Raw genomic sequence first — 20038 nt, 5'->3', positions numbered from 1 at the left:
AGCATTAAAAAGTCATAAACATCCTGATTAAAGTGCATTTACAAAAAATTAAGGAAAAAACAAAATTCCAAATTATTTTAGAAAAAAGCACCTAACTTACATGTGAATTGTAAGAAAAATAAAATGAAAAGAATTTAGAAGTAAGAGTAGTAAAATATGGATAAAGCTCTTGTGATTAAGGACATGATTGCAACATGCTCTCCACTCTCAGCTCTTGTCTCTAGGTGATTTTTTCCGATTATCTATGCCCAATTAATTATTTTTACTTGTATTATACGAGTTTATTTTTGTTTAAATACAATGTCGTCCAATTTTTTTCATTTAGTGTAAGATCTCCATGAAACACAAAAAAATCAATATTTCTTTGTCCCCACTTTTAAGGTGTAAACATCTCACCCCAACAAAATCAACCCCAAAAATTTAGAAAATGAAAAATACTTCTTATATTTATATAAGATAAGAAGAGGGAATGTTATCTAATAAAATATTTTTGTCATATTATCTAATTACTAATTACTAATCACAGAATACAATTTAAAATATTTATCACTCCGTGAAATTCTAATATATTTGACCTTGTCCCTTAACTTGTAAGGTTTTTTTTTTCTTAACTGTTACAAGTATTTTATCTTCATTTAGCTAATACGAAATAAACTCATTGATCAACTAAGGGCCTTTTCTTATGTTAGTCTGCTACGTTACTAAGCACACTACGGAGTACAAAATACAAATACTACATGAGCTGTTACAGCTTACAGTTCAAGTGTTCAACTCCTATGGCTGACTTTTATTTTCTACAGAGTAGTTCTTTCTCATTTCACATTAGAATTTCTTTTATTTTTTAACGTGAGTTTCCTAATGTGTTTTTTTTTTTTTTTCTTCTTACAATAGTAATCTGTAATCCATACTTTTTACGGATTATTACATTATGGAATACTGTAATAGAAAAAAGGTAAAAAAATTAATAAATTGCACAGAGAAAACAGGTAAAGAAAGAAAGATAAAAATTCAAAAAGAGGAAAGCAAAAGCATCTGAAAACTCTGAACCGTTACCACCTCACTCACTTTCTCACTATCACTTCACTCCACTTTCTCTCTCCTCCATTTTCACTCCTCCCTTCTCACAGACTACTACTCTACACTACTATCTTCCTCCTTTCTCCCTCCTCTGCAACAATCTAGGGTTTATGGATTTCCCCAATTTCCCGATAATGTGAATTAGGGTTAGGGTTTACCTCCCTTCCATTTTCGAAATTCCTTCAAATCTGGCCCCAAATCCATGGGAAATTGCTGCAGATCTCCGGCTGCTGTTGCAAGGGAGGATGTAAAATCCAAGCAATCCGACAACAAGAGAGAGAGAAAAACAACCTACATTCTTCCGCCAAGAAGTCGTCTTCTTCGTCTTCGATCACTGTTTTGCCCGACGTTCCTAAAGAATCGATCGACGAGAGGTATTTAGTTGATAGAGAGTTAGGGCGAGGTGAATTCGGCGTTACTTACTTGTGTATCGATCGAGGTTCGCGTGAATTGCTTGCTTGTAAGTCGATTTCCAAGCGGAAGCTGCGAACTGCAGTGGACATTGATGATGTTAGGAGAGAAGTTGCGATTATGAAGCATTTGCCCAAGAGTTCGAGTATTGTGACGTTGAAGGAGGCTTGTGAGGATGATAATGCGGTGCATTTGGTGATGGAGCTTTGCGAAGGCGGCGAGCTTTTCGATCGGATCGTTGCTCGGGGGCATTATACGGAACGAGCCGCGGCTGCCGTGACTAGAACGATTGTGGAGGTGGTGCAGCTTTGTCATAAGCATGGTGTTATTCATAGAGACTTGAAGCCGGAGAACTTTTTGTTTGCTAACAAGAAGAGAATTCCCCGTTGAAGGCTATTGATTTTGGCCTCTCAATATTCTTTCAGCCAGGTATATTGATTTTCTTTAATTGGTTGGAAAAATTGATGGAAATGTAGTTTTCTATTTTTGTGTTTTGCTATAATTAACTGCTTTGGAGTGGAATGTTCTGTTTTGTTAGTGTTAATACGGAGTTTTCGATTGCACGTCAAGAATTGTGTAATATGACATCTGAATTCAAGGGACTTTGGCACATTTTTTTGGTGAAATTTGGGGTTTTTATAGTGTATTTAAGGGTTTAAGGAAGGTACATTTGGTGTGAAGCATAATATGTGGATTATGGAGGGAAAGAGGTTGGGGATTAAGACTATATCAGGTTAGCTATGTATGTCACTCAGTTTTCATCTTTCCTAGTGGGTGGCTGATGTTTGATTTCATAAGCTAATGAACCTGTGTTTTATGTATTGATCTTTGTAATCTTTCCATTGATGTTGTTAAGAGACCGAGTTGTTGTGCTGTGTACTTGAAGACTGACTGATTCTATTGAAAAATGAAATTATAGAGGATGATGGTTGAAAGAGTGCTAAACTTCAACTGAAAGAGTGCTAAACTTCAATGGGTATTTTGTTACTACATCAATAGCCTATGACAAATATCTTTCTTTGAAGGGGAGGTGAAAATTGAAACCGAGGTCAAATAAAGCATTAGACGTTGTATTATGGTTTGATTACCTCTGGCCTCTGAGAAACATCTTGTTGTGTCTCTTTAAGTTCATTTTCGCTACATGGATGGATTATGCGGAATTAATTTTGTGTTATATTATTGATCCTGCATAGTCCCATATCCAAACCATGTTCTAATTGGATCTTGTTACACCTGGAAAATATGCTGTGGCTTTTTTTCACCTAACATTGAATGGGTGTTATCAGAAAACAGTTTGTTCTGGACACAAGATAGGTATGAGAATGTAATTCACAACAGAATTCTGTTGAACTGATTTCCCCTTGAGTTTAAATGTAGTCCACACAATAATTTCAATTTTCCTTGATCGTGTTTGCATCTTTTGACTGGGGATGGCAAATTAGGCATCACTGATCTTTTTGATCATATCTTATCTCCGTTCATATTATTGAGATGAGGAAGTTGGAAGCTATCATATATTATTTTCAGCCTTTAAACAAGGTTTTGTAGAGAAATTTGTTTATTGTAATCCAACAAAACATATCAAAGATTCAAAAACTATGCATGAACTACTGATAAAGTTTATAAGGTCTTGCTACCATTTTTCGTGAGTCTGAGAATAACATGAATTGGATTTTTCTTGCACAAGCTCAATGAATTTTTTTTGAGTAGGACAGCTACTCGATATTTTCTTTGTATACTGTAAGACCTTATAATATACCTCTGATATTTTTTATGCCAAAAATGAAATATTTGTGCAAAGTGAAAAGGGACAAACAGAAATGTTGCCTTCTTACATGGTTGAGTTGAATGGTTAGTGGCTTTTGTTCAAGTTTGGAACAGTATATGTTGCTTATGATGTTATATACCATGCTACCATACCATTCTGATTGAAGCTCACGCTGCACTAGTACAGAACATTAATGTTACACAAGCATTAAGATGCAGGCATATATTGAACATATGTCTAAAATTTTTGTTCATTACACATTTGTAGCGTTTTGTATCTGTTTTGGTTATTAATTCTTTGTTATTACAAATCATCGTTCATGTAATGCCTGTTTAATGTTGTTTAGTTGTGAGTCCTAGATTTTGATTCTATAATCATAATAATCACGTTGCCCATTTTTCCATATGATCTTATGCTTTTTAGGTGAACGGTTCTCTGAAATTGTTGGAAGTCCCTATTACATGGCTCCTGAGGTGCTCAAGCGAAATTATGGTCCTGAAATTGATATATGGAGTGCAGGGGTTATTCTGTATATATTATTGTGTGGAGTTCCTCCATTTTGGGCAGGTAGTTATCTTTTGTTATTGTCTCCCTACATCGCTGTCTTTTCTTTGTTTTGAATAAAAGTTGTAGCTTTTATATTATCCCGCGGGTTATTTTGTTGTATCAATGTACCCTGTATATCTTTCATGTTGGAAGCTGCAAATTTCTGTATGACCTCGATCTTTCCATTGTGTTGTTACCTTGTATTTACTGTTGTGAACATTTTGCAGAGTCTGAGCAAGGTGTGGCACAGGCCATTCTACGTGGTGCTATAGATTTCAAACGAGATCCATGGCCTAACATTTCAGAGTGTGCAAAGAGTTTGGTTAGACAAATGTTGGAACCTGACCCAAAGAAAAGACTAACAGCAAAACAAGTACTTGGTAATTGCATACCTGGAATTTCTCTCATGAATTTTCATTCTTGATTATCATTTAGTTCTTGTACAATAATATTGTTTTCTGCTTTAAGTCTTACTTGGAAATTGGAAAACATTGCATGCATGTGAAACTAGACTGTTAAGTTCTCTTCAAATTCTAAGAACTCACCTTCATTCACTATGGAAAGCATTAGAAACTGAGCTTCAATTATATGTTGAAGACATTATTACCTTTCTAAAGAAATAAAAATGCTATTGAGAGTTCTGATTGATACTTTCAGCTTGTTTGTATAACACTTCAGGAAGGGATGGGATGGTAGGAAAGAAGGAAGTTTTGTTCATAAAAGATTGAAGGCAAACAATCCTCTCTACAATGATTTGTTATCCAAGCAATGGAAAATAAATCCCTCTCCTTTTATTTTTTTCCCTTCCTACCAAACCCTTCCATCCATAATAGCCTTGGTTGATATTGGCCATAATTTAGGGTATTTCTATCCTTTTGTGCTTATAATGATCCTACTTTTGTCAGGGATTTACTTTTTGGAAAACTTAAAGGTTATAAACAGCTCTGGAAGTAGAAATTTTATTATTTTAAAATTCTTTTTAAGTTTCTTATACACACATGCACTAAGAAGCTCTTTTCTTTTTTCTTTTTTCTTTTCTTTTTCTTTTTTTTTTTTTTTTTTTTAAAAAAAACTGGAAGATGTGTCAAAGTCTCACTAAGTATTTTTCCTTTGGGCCTTTATCCCTTGTAATTATCTAATTTATACAGAACGAAGCTTACCTATAAAAGTAGTTATTGACAACTTGTGCACATAAATATGAATAGATTGTTTGAAGATAGGACCTTAGGAGTTAGGACTATGAAAAGTTCTATACAATGAAAGGATCAATAAGTTTTGTACTATCCATATGGTGTATGTTAATAAAGTCAGGTGATTGTTTTGATTTTATTTCTTTAGGATTGCTTGCAGCGCTCCAGCTGCTAGCATAAGCTACATTGTTAGTTAAAAGCAGATTACAGTTGTGTTATGATAATGGAGGGTGATCAAGCCTTTTGACTTTTATTATTTTAGGACAACCCATTAGGCTATTTGGTGACTTTGTTGAACTAGTAATCTGAGGCCTTTTATCTCTTCAATTTTGTGGTTGGGTAATAGCAAATAGTATAATCCTGGGAATGGGCTTGGCCATCCTCAATTAGCCTTCTATTTGGTGTGTTGTTTAATTAAAAGGAAGATTGACGTGATAAAAGGGATTAAGGAGCTGTCCTCCCACCCCAATTCACCAATCTTCCACATATCTTGCTCATTCGACATGGAAAGAAACAGGCAGATGGCTTTGCTATTATCTTATCAGGGAAAACCGTTCTGAAAACCCCCTCTGAATAAATTCAAAATTTAGAAAAAGCATGGATTTGGAAGAGGAAGAGAAGAACTAAAATAAACATGCACTAGCCGAAAGGAGAAAGCCATGTGCAAACGTCTTAGTCTCAGACATAAGCTATTGAGTCGGCTCCAATAACCGTTTGTATTCGTCTTCTTTTTATCCTCATAGAAAGCCAGTCATTTACTTCTTATAGAATTTGTAATACACTGCCCCATGAAATATCAGTATTTTCTTAATCACTCCTAGTACTCAACGTACTAGATGGGGTATTAAAAGCTTGGCACATTTTGTATGCAAAAAAATAATTGTTTGACAGGTATAAGGGACTGAAGGTAATGAACATCTGATGCAGATTGGATATTGTTGTTCCTGCCCCTTTCAAAGTACTGTTTAGTGTGCAGGCTATTCCATTGACATCTCATTAAGGAATTATGTTCCTGGTGCAGGATATAATCTTTTTCAAAAAGTATTTTGAAAAGCTTCAAACTAGTACTAACCTTGAACCTTCTTCAGCAGGTGGAAGAGAGACATCTGCTGATGCTTTCTGATTCTTTTCTTCTCCCCTACCTCATTAATTTTGGGTGTATTCACCACATAACTTCATCTGTGCTCTCTTATCTTCTGTAAACCTTTCAGTCCTAGTTACAGAATTTTCTCAAGCCTTAAATACTAGATTTACCTTTCTTATAACTCTGTTGAAAAGAAGCATAATTTAGTTCTTGAAGCATTCTCTGTGGATCCTATCCTCTTTCCTTTAGTCGAGAATAGGTTTTATGGTGGTACGGACTCAACCTGCTACTACCCACCTTGGGGCACCATAACATGGCAATTTAGAATGCGATTTTTGCTATTATTATGAGTGGTTGCAGTTTCGACAGACATGGAAAAATATAATCCTGGTTTATTCCAAAGTAATTGAATTTTGAGTGCTGTATTTACTTAACAATAATGAAGTACTCCAATAAATCCATTACCCTTGTAGCGCATCTGCCAGACTGCCATGCATTATGTAATAATTAGTATAGGTTTTTTCTGTTTCTCTTATCCTCTCTTCTAATCTCGTAGTGAATTAGTTAACTTATTATAGTCCTCACTGTAATTTGGCTTCTAATACATTGTGGGAGCAAGTTCTGGAAATATGCCCATTAAAATGTCTATTCTGCTGATTTATTCTGCTTGGTAGCCTGATGTTTTAGAAACTTCTAGTTGATCTACGAGAACCTGGAAACTGCCTTAGGCAAGACTAAACTCATACTATGCATTGCCAGTATAAAAAAAAGTACAAGGAAGATATGCAATTGCAAATATCAATGGGTAATTCCAAGTTTCTCTTCTTGATAAACATGGAATGTATCTCAAGGGGCTAAATTTGTATTTTTACGCTGGAAATTGGGGGTACGTTGGTCATTCTGTATATCTGTCAATTATCACATGGTCAAGTTGGGTAACGGGGTTAACAAACGGTGAATTGGGGTAAGGTATTCACTTCACGGAATTACTCCAAACATCCTCACTTTCTCTCTCCTCAAATTTCCTCTCTCCTCATCCTAACCCAGCACCCCTTTCCTCCATGGAAATACCACCACCACCAAATTCTCTCTCCTTCCTTGATTCTTCGCCCTTTTCTCTATCCACCTCACTATCAATGCAAGGCAAAGTCGTTTGCGCCACCAACATCCATGGGTTCTTCTTCTTCCTCCATTCTCTCACCTCCATTAAAGGAAATCAAAACCTTTAATACAGAAATTGGAATGCATGAACAACCTCAATGGAAGAGGAAGACAAACCTTGCCCTTAAGGGTTAACCATGCCATAATTTCTCCAATTTTTTTAGGGTTTTTCGTTTGGATTTGGCGGCGAGCCGCCGGAAAGGCAAAGAAGAGTGAAGAAGATAGGGGCAACGAAGGTGATGGTGGTTTGCGAGCAAAATGATGACGGAAAAAATGGCAATTCGCACCTGTTTGTTGGAGTAACATTGGTTGTAACGATAAATTGGATGGATGTTGAAGAACGACGTTAACAGCAGTAAATTCACCATTTCACACCGTCTAAACCGGTCCACATCAGCAGTTTGAGTGAATGTTACAGTCAGCACTTTCTTTCATTATAATATTATTACTTTACAATCCCAATGCTTTATAATTTCATAAATGCCATTAGAGAAACGCTCCCTGTTTCCCAAGAAGAGGAACTGGGGCACGCCCAATATCAATTCATATTTATTTTTAAATGAACTGTCTTGTCACAACTAATCTATTTGTTGACCTTATTCAATCTTAAAAGACCAATTACTTGAAGAGGACTGTATTAGAACCCGGGAGTAGCTAACACTTCAACTGGCAACGAAAGTTAAATGTAGAAAAGTCTTCTTGTTTACTGAAGTGGGCTAGCTTTGCTGATAAGAAGGATTGGAATTACATAATTGCAACCACCCCCCCCCCCTCCCCCTTTCCCCCCTCACTTAGAAGCTGATTATGTGATTAGTGCTGTCCATCTGTGATTAACCTATACTGAGTGTTTGGGTAGTCAATCTATGTTGCTAACTTGCTATATTTGTAGTCTTTGCTTGCAAGCTCTTTCCAACTCACTTTGATTCTTGTGCTCCACTACCATCAAATAAGTTGATTCAATGTCTTAATATAGTTAATTTGTTCCATTTTGACTTTGGCTCGTCCTTGAGTGGTTCGAAATAACAATTTTGGGCACCATTGGTAGATTGAACAAGAACCAGCTACCTTGCACCAGCTAACGTCAAAAACTGATGCTTTACTTATGACACTTGAAGCTGAAATCCTGATTGCTAAGATGAAATTACCAAATTATAGAACTGTTTTACATGGTGCACATATATAACATAATGAATCTCTAAGGTTGCTTATGATTTTTCTCTCAAGTTTCTCGTGGAGTGGGCTTGTTTAATTGTATTTGAGAGTTTTAATTTTGCTTAATGTTCTAAATGATGAGGCAGTTTGTTGACTAATTTGTTGGCTCACAGCCTATATATTATTCCCTTTGTCTGTGTACAACTTTATATATGCTATGCTATTATAATGAGAAAAAAAGTGCTACTCTTTCAAGTTGGAACTAATTCAGAGAATAACTAGTACTCCTCCGTCCCAATATATAGTTCCTGTTTGTGTTTTTTCACGGTATTTTAGAAATGGGAGGCAAAAGTGGATGAAGTACATAAAAAAAAGGTGAAAAGTACAATTATAGACAAAAATTAGAGAGGAGAAAGTGAATGAAATACATAAAAAGGTGAAAATTACAATTATAGACAGAAGTTAAAGAGAGAAAGTGGAAAAAAGTACAAGGCAAGTGGAAAATGCAAGGGTAATTTAGGAAGTACAATGAATGAAGTTAAAAAAAAATGAGGGTATAATGGTCTTTACATACTATCCAAAAATAGAAAGAGGAACAACATTTTGGGTATCCAAAATAGAAAAACAGGAACTATATTATGGGACGGAGGGAGTACATTATAAAGACTTTCTCGGGGTGAGAGTTATATGTGTTGCAAGGCAATGCATGTATATTGTGTTGGCTTCTTTGGATGAGTTCCTTGCATATCTTTGTTGGATGCATGTCATCCTCATTTTGTTTATATTATTTCCTTGCTTTGCAGAGCATTCATGGCTACAAAATGCCAAAAAGGCTCCGAATGTACCCCTTGGAGATGTTGTAAAATCAAGGCTAGAGCAGTTTGCCATGATGAACAGATTCAAGAGGAAGGCTTTGAGGGTTGGTTTCCTGCTTCTGTGACTGATTGGATTCTTTATTTCTAGAATTTAGTTGTGATATTGACATTTTGAATGACACTATTTTAGGCCATTGCCGAGTTCTTGTCTGCTGAAGAAGTTGAAGATATAAAGGAAATGTTTAAAAAGATAGACACAGATGAGGATGGAATCGTTTCTGTTGAGGAACTGAAAGTTGGGCTTCTTAAACATGGCTCCCAGCTTGGAGAGTCTGAAGCACAGCTGCTTATCGAAGCCGTAAGCACTCATCTCAAACTCTTCCCCTAACAACAACCCCCCTCCCTCTTCCCCCCAATTCCCTAAATAGGTGAATCCATGTTTCATCATTGATCCTCCCTTTTGCTTTTATGATCATGTGTCCTTTATACTTTATAATTCTCAGTGGAGGCAAGATGATTTGGACAAGCTGGTTTGTGTTGACATGGGCTCTGTAGCCATGTAAATAGTGTAAACAACTATAGTATTTTATGATCACTATCTTTGCCTTCAGATAGTAGATAGTTGTGGAAATGCAATGCACAGTTTAGAAAAAATTTAGAATGGAGCTGGGTAACATTTATGAACCTGTTTCCTGCATAGTGCATACATGTCTACTATAATAAAACTACAAGGTTTGGATGTTTGATTGATCTTTTGCTACATGTATAGCTATTAAATCTTTTGGAAGGGGTTTTATGGGTGATTAGAATCTAACTTTGTAATGTTTTTGGCTTTTGCTTAGGCTGTATCTATATGCTCGCAAGGTTTAAATATTTAGTGTTAATATTTACTGGAATTTTCTCTCTTTTTTCTTCATTCCCTACCTCTCTCTATTGGGCATGGAATGTGCCTATGGGTAATCACCCTTGAAGATTGTTTAGATGAAAATTAGATCCTTGAGGCTGAGAGATATTTGGTTACTAGAGTAGGTTTCTAGTTTGATCAAGCTGCTATTCTTGTGTTCAATATTGATTGGTTGGCTCTAATGCTGTTCTCTAGTAAAGATCTCGCTACTGGAGTTGTAACCACCTATGGCTCGACTCTTTAAAGGGCACTCTAGCCTTATGTGGAAATATGGCTAGTCCAAAATAACCCTAGTTGGATTAAGTTGTTAAGAAGCAAGATAGATCATAATCAGGGACAATGAAATTAATTGATAATCACTGCTTCCTGCTGTAAGAAGTTGAAAATATTGCTAAAAAATTGCCTCTCTTCATCGCATTGCATCTCTACCCTTCTTTTTGAATTCTTTTGGTGATGTGTATAAATCTCCAGTCAGTCAATGGTTTGTTGAGCAATGTATTATTATTGCTGCAGGTTGACACTTTCGGAAAAGGAACACTAGACTATGGAGAATTTCTTGCTGTTTCCCTTCATTTACAGAGAATGGGCAATGACGAGCACCTTAGAAAAGCATTCTCCTACTTTGACAAGGATGGCGATGGCTATATTGAACCTGAAGAGCTCCAGAATGCCTTGATGGAAGATGGAGTTGAGGATTGCATTAATGTTGCCAATGACATCTTCCAGGAGGTTGACACAGATAAGGTAATGACCTTTATGACTGATTAATCATTTCACAAATTTTGAAATACCTTTCTGACTGATTAATTATTTGCATGTCCAATAATATATCTGAAATACCTAATATGAAATTCATAATTGCAGGATGGAAAAATAAGCTTTGATGAGTTTGCTGCAATGATGAAAACTGGAACTGACTGGAGAAAGGCCTCTCGGCATTATTCGAGAGGAAGATTTAACAACCTAAGCATGAAGCTTTTGAAGGACGGTTCTTTGAAATTGGGAGCCGAGTGATAACAGGTTTAGGTTTGTGTTTGTCCCCTCCTACACGACCTAATACTTGGTCATTTTGCATATATTTGGACCTGTTTTCTTTAATCATGTCATTGATTTTTGGGGGGCTGCTGATTGGATTGAGTAGTGTTTTCTGGCTTGCAAGGTCAAATCGGAGTTATGTTTGTAAAATCTCTTGTCAAATATTAATGAAAAGACTGCCTTTTTGGCCTTAGGTACGGCGAATGTATGATTATGTTCCTCTTGCTGCTACAGCAATGTATTCGTTTTTGGTGAAGAAAATATCAGGGTTTTATCCTCTTACCTGTTCTTAATTTTTGTTTTTCTCCTCCCTATAGCATAATCCTAATCAACTTGAACTGTTTTTGGGAAACCTTTAAGTATCTAAGGCCCTATTCTCTCCACTTTAAAAATCTACGTAGTATTATTCGGTAAAAATAATTTCAATTTAGTAAATATTAGTTCAATTCTGTAAAAATAATGGCAGTTTAGCAAATAACAGTAACTTTAAAAAAGGATTATAATAGAGAATTAATAAAAGTTATTTTCAATCAGTAAAATTAATTAATTTCAATAAATATTATAATGTAAGTTTAGCAAAAATAATTTCATTGTCTTAGAAATAAGGTGAAGAAAATAAGGCCTTACATTTATTTTTGGTTTGAAGATGGAGGAAATTTTATATTTGTTTGAGGGGGTAGTTTAAAAAAATACCGTATGTTGAAATATTCACTGGGGTAAATTTTTAAGTAAGTTTATTATGACAAAATCAATTAAATTTTTAAATATATATATATATATATATATTTTTGAATAGAAATTCTAAATATTTGAACAGGTTATAGATATATACTATATGAAACGCTATTATAGTCAGAAGATTGTGAAAAAAAATTCAAAAATACTCGCCAAGCATTGGTGTTATTTATATCAACCACCTATAAAGCAAAGCAAACAATTGAGGATTTTTATTGTAATAAAGATAGGCATAAAATCTACTAGTGTTTAAAAAATGATTTAAGCACAAAAACTAGAAAGACTAATTTATTACAAGGATTCTGATAATCTAATAGAACACAACTATGGAACTTGAAGCTTAAATTTGGCCTTAATTTGTAGTCAAATTGCTAATGAATGAACAAATTTTCATCCATAGAAATATATCCTTAAATACTACGTACTCGTACAAGTTATTGCAATGCAACAGCAAAGAGAAGAGTATTCCTGGACAGACTGATCCCAAAACGCTCACTCATGTCCAAAGTCCCACCATCTACACCACCCGGCAATGTCCAATCGAACTTAAGTAAAAGATTAGCTAATAAGAACTCGATGTTTGCCATGGCAAGGGATATTCCCGGGCACATCCTTCTTCCTGCTGGAAATGGAATCAACTGCAAGTCTTGTCCTCTGAAATCTGTTGAAGAAATCAAGAACCTTTCGGGTTTGAACTTCTCTGGTTCATCCCAAGAAATAGGATCTCTTTGGATTGCCCAACAGTTGATGGTAACGGCTCTCCCTGCAGGAACATCATATCCGAGTATTTCTGTATCTTGGGTTGGTTGTCGGAATATCAACAGTGGAATTGGAGGATGTAGGCGAAGGGTCTCCTTGATCACAGCTTTCAAATACTTCATTTGCTCCAAATCACTGTCATTTACATGTACATTTTCTCCCATAATTGTTCTAACTTCATTTAGCAGCTGTTGCATAACCTGAGGATGCCTCAGAAGTTCTGACATTGTCCATTCTAGTAGGATGGCACTTGTATCTGTCCCAGCTATGATCATGTTCTGCATTAGACGACACACGATTACTTCATAGAGTCAGTTGTCCAACAATTAAGGCTGGCCATAAGAATAACATGCTTAGCGAGTTCATTATATCTAGCTAAATCAAAGCATATATGCACACTTAACACTTACCAATACGATGGCTTTTACAGTATCTCTGTCTATGGGAAAACGATTTGAATCCTCGTGAATGTTAAGTAAAACATCGACGAAGTCCTTCACTCTTTCACTGTTATCATCATCAACTAATTGATCTCGGTGTTCACTGATCATCTTTTCAAAAAATTGGTCTAACTCTTTGTATACCTTATCTGCCTTCAAGTCCCACCCATTAAGGCGACTAATCCAAGCGAGCCAAGGAAAAAAAATCACCTATGTTAAAATCACCTAGTAACCTTACAACTTCATTAACAAGCTTATTGAAGACAGTACCATCATCCTTCCCTGTTCCACTAAGCTTCCTTTCTATGACCAGCCTACCGAGCACGTCCTTGGTGTAATCCATCAACATCTCACTCAAATTCACAGGTGAGGATCCTGCTAGCATTATCTTTTTAACCAGAAGAGCGGTTTCTTCTACTCTTGCAGTGCGCAGAGAACGAACCTTGTTGTTGTTCAAGAGGTGTAACGCGCATATACTCCTCGTCTGCCTCTAATGTTCCCCATAAGGTGCTGCAGCTACATCCTTGAAACTATATTGAAGCTTGTTGGCCCGCTTTGTTATAAGCCTACTAGCAAAAACTATGTCATGGGTTATCAGTACCTCTCGAGCTGCTCGAGCTGACGAGACAATGAGTGTTGGCTGATTGCCAATGTGAAGCATCATAAGCTCACCGTATTGCTCGGACAGCGATTGGAGAGAACGGTGAGGATGAGTGCCAAGCTGATGAATATTGCCCAAAATTGGAAGCTTTGGCAGAAAAGGAGGCAAGTTATTTTTAGAAATAGATCTTTTTTTGAGTCATAATTTATAGAGGATGTATAATAATGAAATGAATGAAAGAATTTTGAAGGGCTCTAACAATAATATAAGTTTCATGATAATTCAGAAAATAATGAATGAAATGAATGTTTAATTTGCCGCTCGGAAGTTGGAGTCCTTGCATATGATGAAGCTTACATAATATTTAGTTATATGAAAAATGACTCAATTTTTATATCGTCAAATATTTATTTATTTATATTGATTTAAACTATTTATATTGATTCAAACTAATAAACTAATTTGGTGAGGGTGGACATAGTGAATCAGGGTGGAGGGGATGCAAGTGGATGAGGGGGATTTTCAATATGACACAAGTAAATGCTGTGGCCTGTGGGGAAGGGAGGTAGCTGGAAGAGAATGCTCAGAAATAGGCCTGCACAAAAATATCCAAGAATTCGAAAATCCGATTCGCAACCGATCCGAATTTTTGGATATCTGATTCGAGTTTTTATTTCGGATTGAATATCTGATCCGAAAAAGCGGATATCGGATGCGGATTTGGATATTGATTTTCAAAATTTCGGATATCCGATATCTGAAATATAAAGGTTGAAATAATGAAATATATATAAATTTTTTAAATTGTTTTTATAAAATTGACCCTGTATTATTAACTTATTATAATATTCTTAATATAGTTGATGATAATTTTTATTGCAAAAAGACTACAATTTTGTTAAAATATGTTGTACAACTTAACGATAAAAAAGCGGTAAAATTAGTGAAATTTAGAAAGTAATTATAATTAATTTTACTTAATATTGGATAATGGATATCCGAAGCATCAGATCCGAAAATTTTGGATATTCGAATATCGGATATCCGAAATTTTCGGATCGGATTTGGATATCAGTTTATGATATCCGAGTATTCGGATATCCGATCCAAAATCACATTTCGGATCGGATATCCGATACGTGAACAGGCCTACTCAAAAAGAATGTGAAGGAAAATGACACTGGTGCGTCGGCAGCTACTAATGTAATGAACAAATTTATGCGAAATAATAATGGAAAATCTTACCTCTCTAGGAACTTTCGATCTTTAGTAGTTTAATTGTTATTTTTAGATTTTGCTTAGAAGTTTTTACCTTTCACTTGAAAGAGTTTTTCTTGTTTTAAGCGGTTAGGATTTATTCCCTTATTTTAATCTTGTTATTTATTTTGATTAGTTTTTGAGTTTAGGGATTAAGTTTAGGAAATTTTATCTTTTTAATAATTCTATCTTTATTAGGAGTGTGTTTAGGAATTTGGCTAGTTAATTTATCTAGGATTTCTAATGTAATTAGGAATCTTAGTACTTATTTGTAGCCTATGGCATTGATGCTCTTAATAAAATCAGTTTTGTTGCATTGAAATTTATAAAGTTTTACGTAAGCTTGTGCTTGTGTACTCTTGGCCTAATTTAGGTTTTAAGCTCGTGTTGCTTAGCGTTTCTTGACCGAGGCTCAAGAATCCAAACCTTTCCACTGAGATTGAAAGTTATATCCATTAAAATCTATATCAAATTGGTGTGGCTGCTGTTTGACGAAGGGTGAGTTTGACAAATCGTGTCAAAAACCTCAGTTCCATAGGTCATATTGATTGACTTTGTTCCCCTTTGTTTCTAAAGCTTTTGAGATGATTCTTTTTTTTTTTTTTCAAATTAGGTAATTTTTTGTCTAGTTTTCACCTGCTAAATTTGAGAATTTTTAGAGGACCATAGCTATTAAATTGGGTTCATTTTTAACAACTGGTCACAAATCAAACTAATCTGACAGTTGGGGAAAAAATAAACTGCGATCACTTGGCTAATTTTTTAGTCGAGTATTGTAGACATATAGGGCTATTATCATAAAAAAAAATTCAGACGTTTTCGAGGTGTTTTGTTTGGGTTTTGGTCCTCGTACTTTCGATCAATTTCTGGATGGGTTTTGTGTGTTTAATCATTCACTTAAACATGGTGAATCAAGCTGAATTTGCGGATTTGATAGATGTGCTCAAGAATATTAATGCTCGGCTGGATAAGTTGGAAGAAGGTACTGCATTACTCCAGCAAGAACTACATAACCGTGAAACAACTCCGCACATACGCAATCACACACTTGAAGAGATAAAGCTTGCTGATTTCCCTAGTTTCGACGGTGATGGTGATCTGGACTTATACTTGGATCGGGAGAGGAGAATGGAACGTATCTTTGCACACAAAAAACTGGACGATCACAAACGTTTTAATCACGCTATCCTCAAGATCACAAGGTATGCTTCCCTTTGGTTTGATTCCATGCAAAATAAACGTGAAAAAGAGGGTAAGCCACAACTCTCTACTTGGACAGATTTAAAGGCTAAGATGAAAAAACGATTTGTTTCACAATCTTATAAGCAAGACTTATTTCTGAAATTAAATTCTTTGACACAAGTATATATGTCGGTTGGTAATTATATCAAAGAATGCAAAAGACTTTATAATTCTTGTGATTGCAAGGATGAAGAGGAACAAAAGATTGCAAAATTTGTGATTAGTTTGAATACTTCTCTACGTAATCAAGTCGAAGTACTACCCTTGACTACTTTTGATGATGTTTGTATGATTGCTTGCAAGTTAGAAAAGCAAAAGAAGCCATACCCTTCTTTTAAACTGCAAACCGAAAATTCTGATATTGCTCCTAGTTCATTAGATGCCATATCTAATCTTGACAAACTTGTGTCTAACTTTAAGCAGAGCAATCTTCTTTGCCTCAAAGTCATCAAAAGATGAAACAAATTATTTTTTTTAAGTGTCAGGGCATGGGACATCTTGCTAAGCAATGTCCAAACAAGGCGCTTGTTACTAAGGAGGAATACTACACATTTTTATCTCAAAACGTGGATGAATTGGATGTGTTTGAACAACAACACCAACAAGCCTTAGTTAAAGACAAATCGCAAGATGTCACAGATTCTTATTTTTGGGAAAATCAACAGGTTTGCTATACGGAAAATGAACCTAAGAGCTTGATTTTAAGGAGGTCTTTATTAGCCACGCATGATGAGAAAGAAGATGAGCAAATATCTAATCTTTTCCATTCTAAGTTCCTAATTAATGGTAAAGTTTGCTCTTATATAATTGATAGTGGCTCTTGTACTAATGCTTGTGCTTTGTTTATGGTGGATTCGCTTCAATAACCTACAAGAAAGCACCCTCAATCATACAAATTGAGTTGGTTTAATGATGACAATGGTGTGTGGGTTAAAAAACAAGCTTTGATTGGTTTTAAAGTAGGTGACTATGTGGATCAAATTTGGTGCGATGCCGTGCCAATGACCGCATGTTCTTTGCTTCTTGGACGACCTTGGCAAAGTGATAGACACGTTATTCACAATGGCAAGACTAATGTCTATTCGGTTCTTATTGGAGACAAACATTTAGCCTTGCATCCCTTACCTCCTATATGTCCACCTATGCCTAAAGAACAAAAAGGAGGCGTTGCTCATGTGTGTTTTAGCTCGTGTCATCATGAGGTACTTGATTGTTCAAAAGATAAGAGCAAATGAAAGGGCAAAATGCTCCAAATGCGCAAAGGAACTAATTTGCAAGAGGGATCTAAAGTGTGGTTGTCCTTAGATGCTCAACGTTTGCATATTGATCACAAGAATGGTGAACCAATGGATGAGAGACCCTTTGACATTGTTGAAAAGGTTGGCTATGAAACATTCAAGGTTCTTCTAGGGAATGGAGTTTGTGCTACTGTTACTTCGTCTGATTTGGTACCTTGTTTTGAAGATGAAACTTGAGGACAAGTTTTTTTCAAAAGGGGGAGTATGATGCGAAATAATAATGGAAAATCTTACCTCTCTTGGAACTTTCGATCTTTAGTAGTTTAATTGTTATTTTAGATTTTGCTTAGAAGTTTTTACCTTTCACTTGAAAGGGTTTTTCTTGTTTTAAGCGGTTAGGATTTATTACCTTATTTTAATCTTGTTATTTATTTTGATTAGTTTTTTATTTTAGGGATTAAGTTTAGGAAATTTTATCTTTTTAATAATTCTATCTTTATTAGGAGTGTGTTTAGGAATTCGGCTAGTTGATTTATCTAGGATTTCTAATGTAATTAGGAATCTTAGTACTTATTTGTAGCCTATATAATGGCATTGATGCTCTTAATAAAATCAATTTTGTCGCATTGAAATTTATAAAGTTTTACGTAAACTTGTGCTTGTGTACTCTTGGCCTAATTTAGGTTTAAGCTCGTGTTGCTTAGCGTTTTTTAACCGAGACTCAAGATTCCAAACCTTTCAATTGAGATTGAAAGTTATATCCATTAAACTCCGTATCAAAAATCCCTTGAACGAAATATTGCAGATTGTGAGGACGAAAGGGGTAATGTGGTTGTGGAGGCTGATAAAAGACAAAAAATCTATTGTGATCACTTCTACCAGAGACAGTGTTAATCAAGTAGAGGGTCTCGGTGTTGTTCCACCCCTCGAACAACAATGAAAATCTTGATCTGAGTTGGAACTGTCACGAGCTTGGCAACTCGTGGACAATTAAAGCTCTCCAGGATTGGTGTTGGAGAGAGGCTGAATATTGTCTTTTTGATGGAGATTATGATTGATGCTGTGAGACTTGAGAGGATTCGTCACTCGTGTGGGTTCGTTGAAGGTATTTGTGTGAGTAGCTCTGGTAATTCGGGAGGTATGCATGAGATTTTGGTGGAATAATGTCAAGGTGGTTACGAGACCCTACTCTACTCATCACTTTATTGTTGATATTTGTGATCATAATAATATTCCTAGTTGGAGGGCGGTAGGGGTGTATGGATGGCTGTAATAAGAAAATAAAATTTCGTATTTGGGATATGTTACGCAGAAATAAGGAGGGTTGTACTCTCCCATGTGTAATGTTCGGGGATTTTAATAAGATAGTATGTCAAGCTGAAAAAGAAGGTGGTGTTCCTAGGAGTGAGAGGTTGATGGATGCTTTTCGTAACACGATTGATGATTGTGGGTTGAGGGACTTGGGTTACAAAGAGAGCAATTTTACTTGGAAAAGTGGTACTACATCGCATTCTTAAAGGGAGAGACTTGACAGATTTCTGGCGGATGGGGAATGGTGTGAGATGTTCCCGTTTTACGAGGTGAGGTATTTTCTAATTTATCACTCTGATTATGCTCCAATTTTGTTGGATGCTAGCAATTATTATGAAAGGGGTGGGGAAGAAGACTTTTAAGTTTGAAGCATTGTGGTTGTCAAATGTGGAGTGTGAGAAAATTGTAGCAAACACTTGGGCAAATGCCACGGAAACTAATGACGCCATGAGGCTTACTTAATATGCGGAAAGCCTTTCTTCTTGGGCAGCCCGCGCTTTGAGTAAGTTAAAGAAGAACATCAAAGCTAATGAGGAGAATTTGAGAGTGGCACGGGAAAGGGAGCCGGATGCCGCAATGCTTGATGAATGCTCATTGTTAGTGAGACAATTGGATGAGTTACATAAGTTGGAAGAGTCCTATTGGCATGCTAGAGCATGGAGATTGAAATGAGGGATGGGGGATAAAAATACGACATATTTCCACCGAAAAGCTAGCATTCGCAGGCATATTAATTGGATTAATGGGCTTTTTGATGAGAATGGAAATTGGAAAAGCAGTAAGAAGGATTTGAAGGGGATTGTGGCACGTTATTTCAACAACTTATTTAAGTCTGATAACCCGACCAAGTTTGAACAAGCAATTGAAGGGGTCGAAAATGTTGTCTCAGAGGAGATGAATTATGTTCTTAATTCCGAGCCGACAGGAAAGGAAATTAAAAATGCCCTTTTTCAAACACCCGAATATGGCTCTAGGATCCGATGGTATACATACTTTATTTTTTTTTTCAGAAAGTTTGGCATATTGTGGGAAGTGATATTATTCGTTTTGTGAAAACTTGGTGGAACTTTAGAAAATTTGAATGTGGTGAATGAAACTTGTGTGGTCTTAATTTTGAAATGTAAAAATCCTAAATATATGACGGAATTTAGGCTTGTAAGTTGTTGTAATGTGCTTTACAAGATTATCTCAAAAAAAGCTTGCCAATAAACTGAAATTTTTTTTTGGACAAAATTATCTATATTAATAAGAGTGATTTTGTTCCAAAAAGATTAATCACGGATGATGCCTTAACTGCGTTTGAGATTTTTCA

The 20038-nt window shown here is 35.7% G+C and overlaps 2 pseudogenes; one reads left to right on the top strand and one right to left on the bottom strand.

Moving 5' to 3' along the window:
* The first annotated feature begins 908 nt into the window (after nt 1–908).
* Nucleotides 909–11426, top strand: LOC110716558 (annotated as a pseudogene).
* An 886-nt stretch (nt 11427–12312) lies between these two features.
* LOC110716559 lies at nt 12313–14028 on the bottom strand (annotated as a pseudogene).
* Between the last annotated feature and the right edge of the window lie 6010 nt (nt 14029–20038).

Source organism: Chenopodium quinoa, unplaced genomic scaffold (assembly GCF_001683475.1).
Source record: "Chenopodium quinoa cultivar QQ74 unplaced genomic scaffold, ASM168347v1, whole genome shotgun sequence".
Taxonomy (NCBI): domain Eukaryota; kingdom Viridiplantae; phylum Streptophyta; class Magnoliopsida; order Caryophyllales; family Amaranthaceae; genus Chenopodium; species Chenopodium quinoa.
The sequence above is the reverse complement of the archived record's forward strand: the minus strand, read 5'-3'. Positions and strand labels throughout refer to the sequence as shown.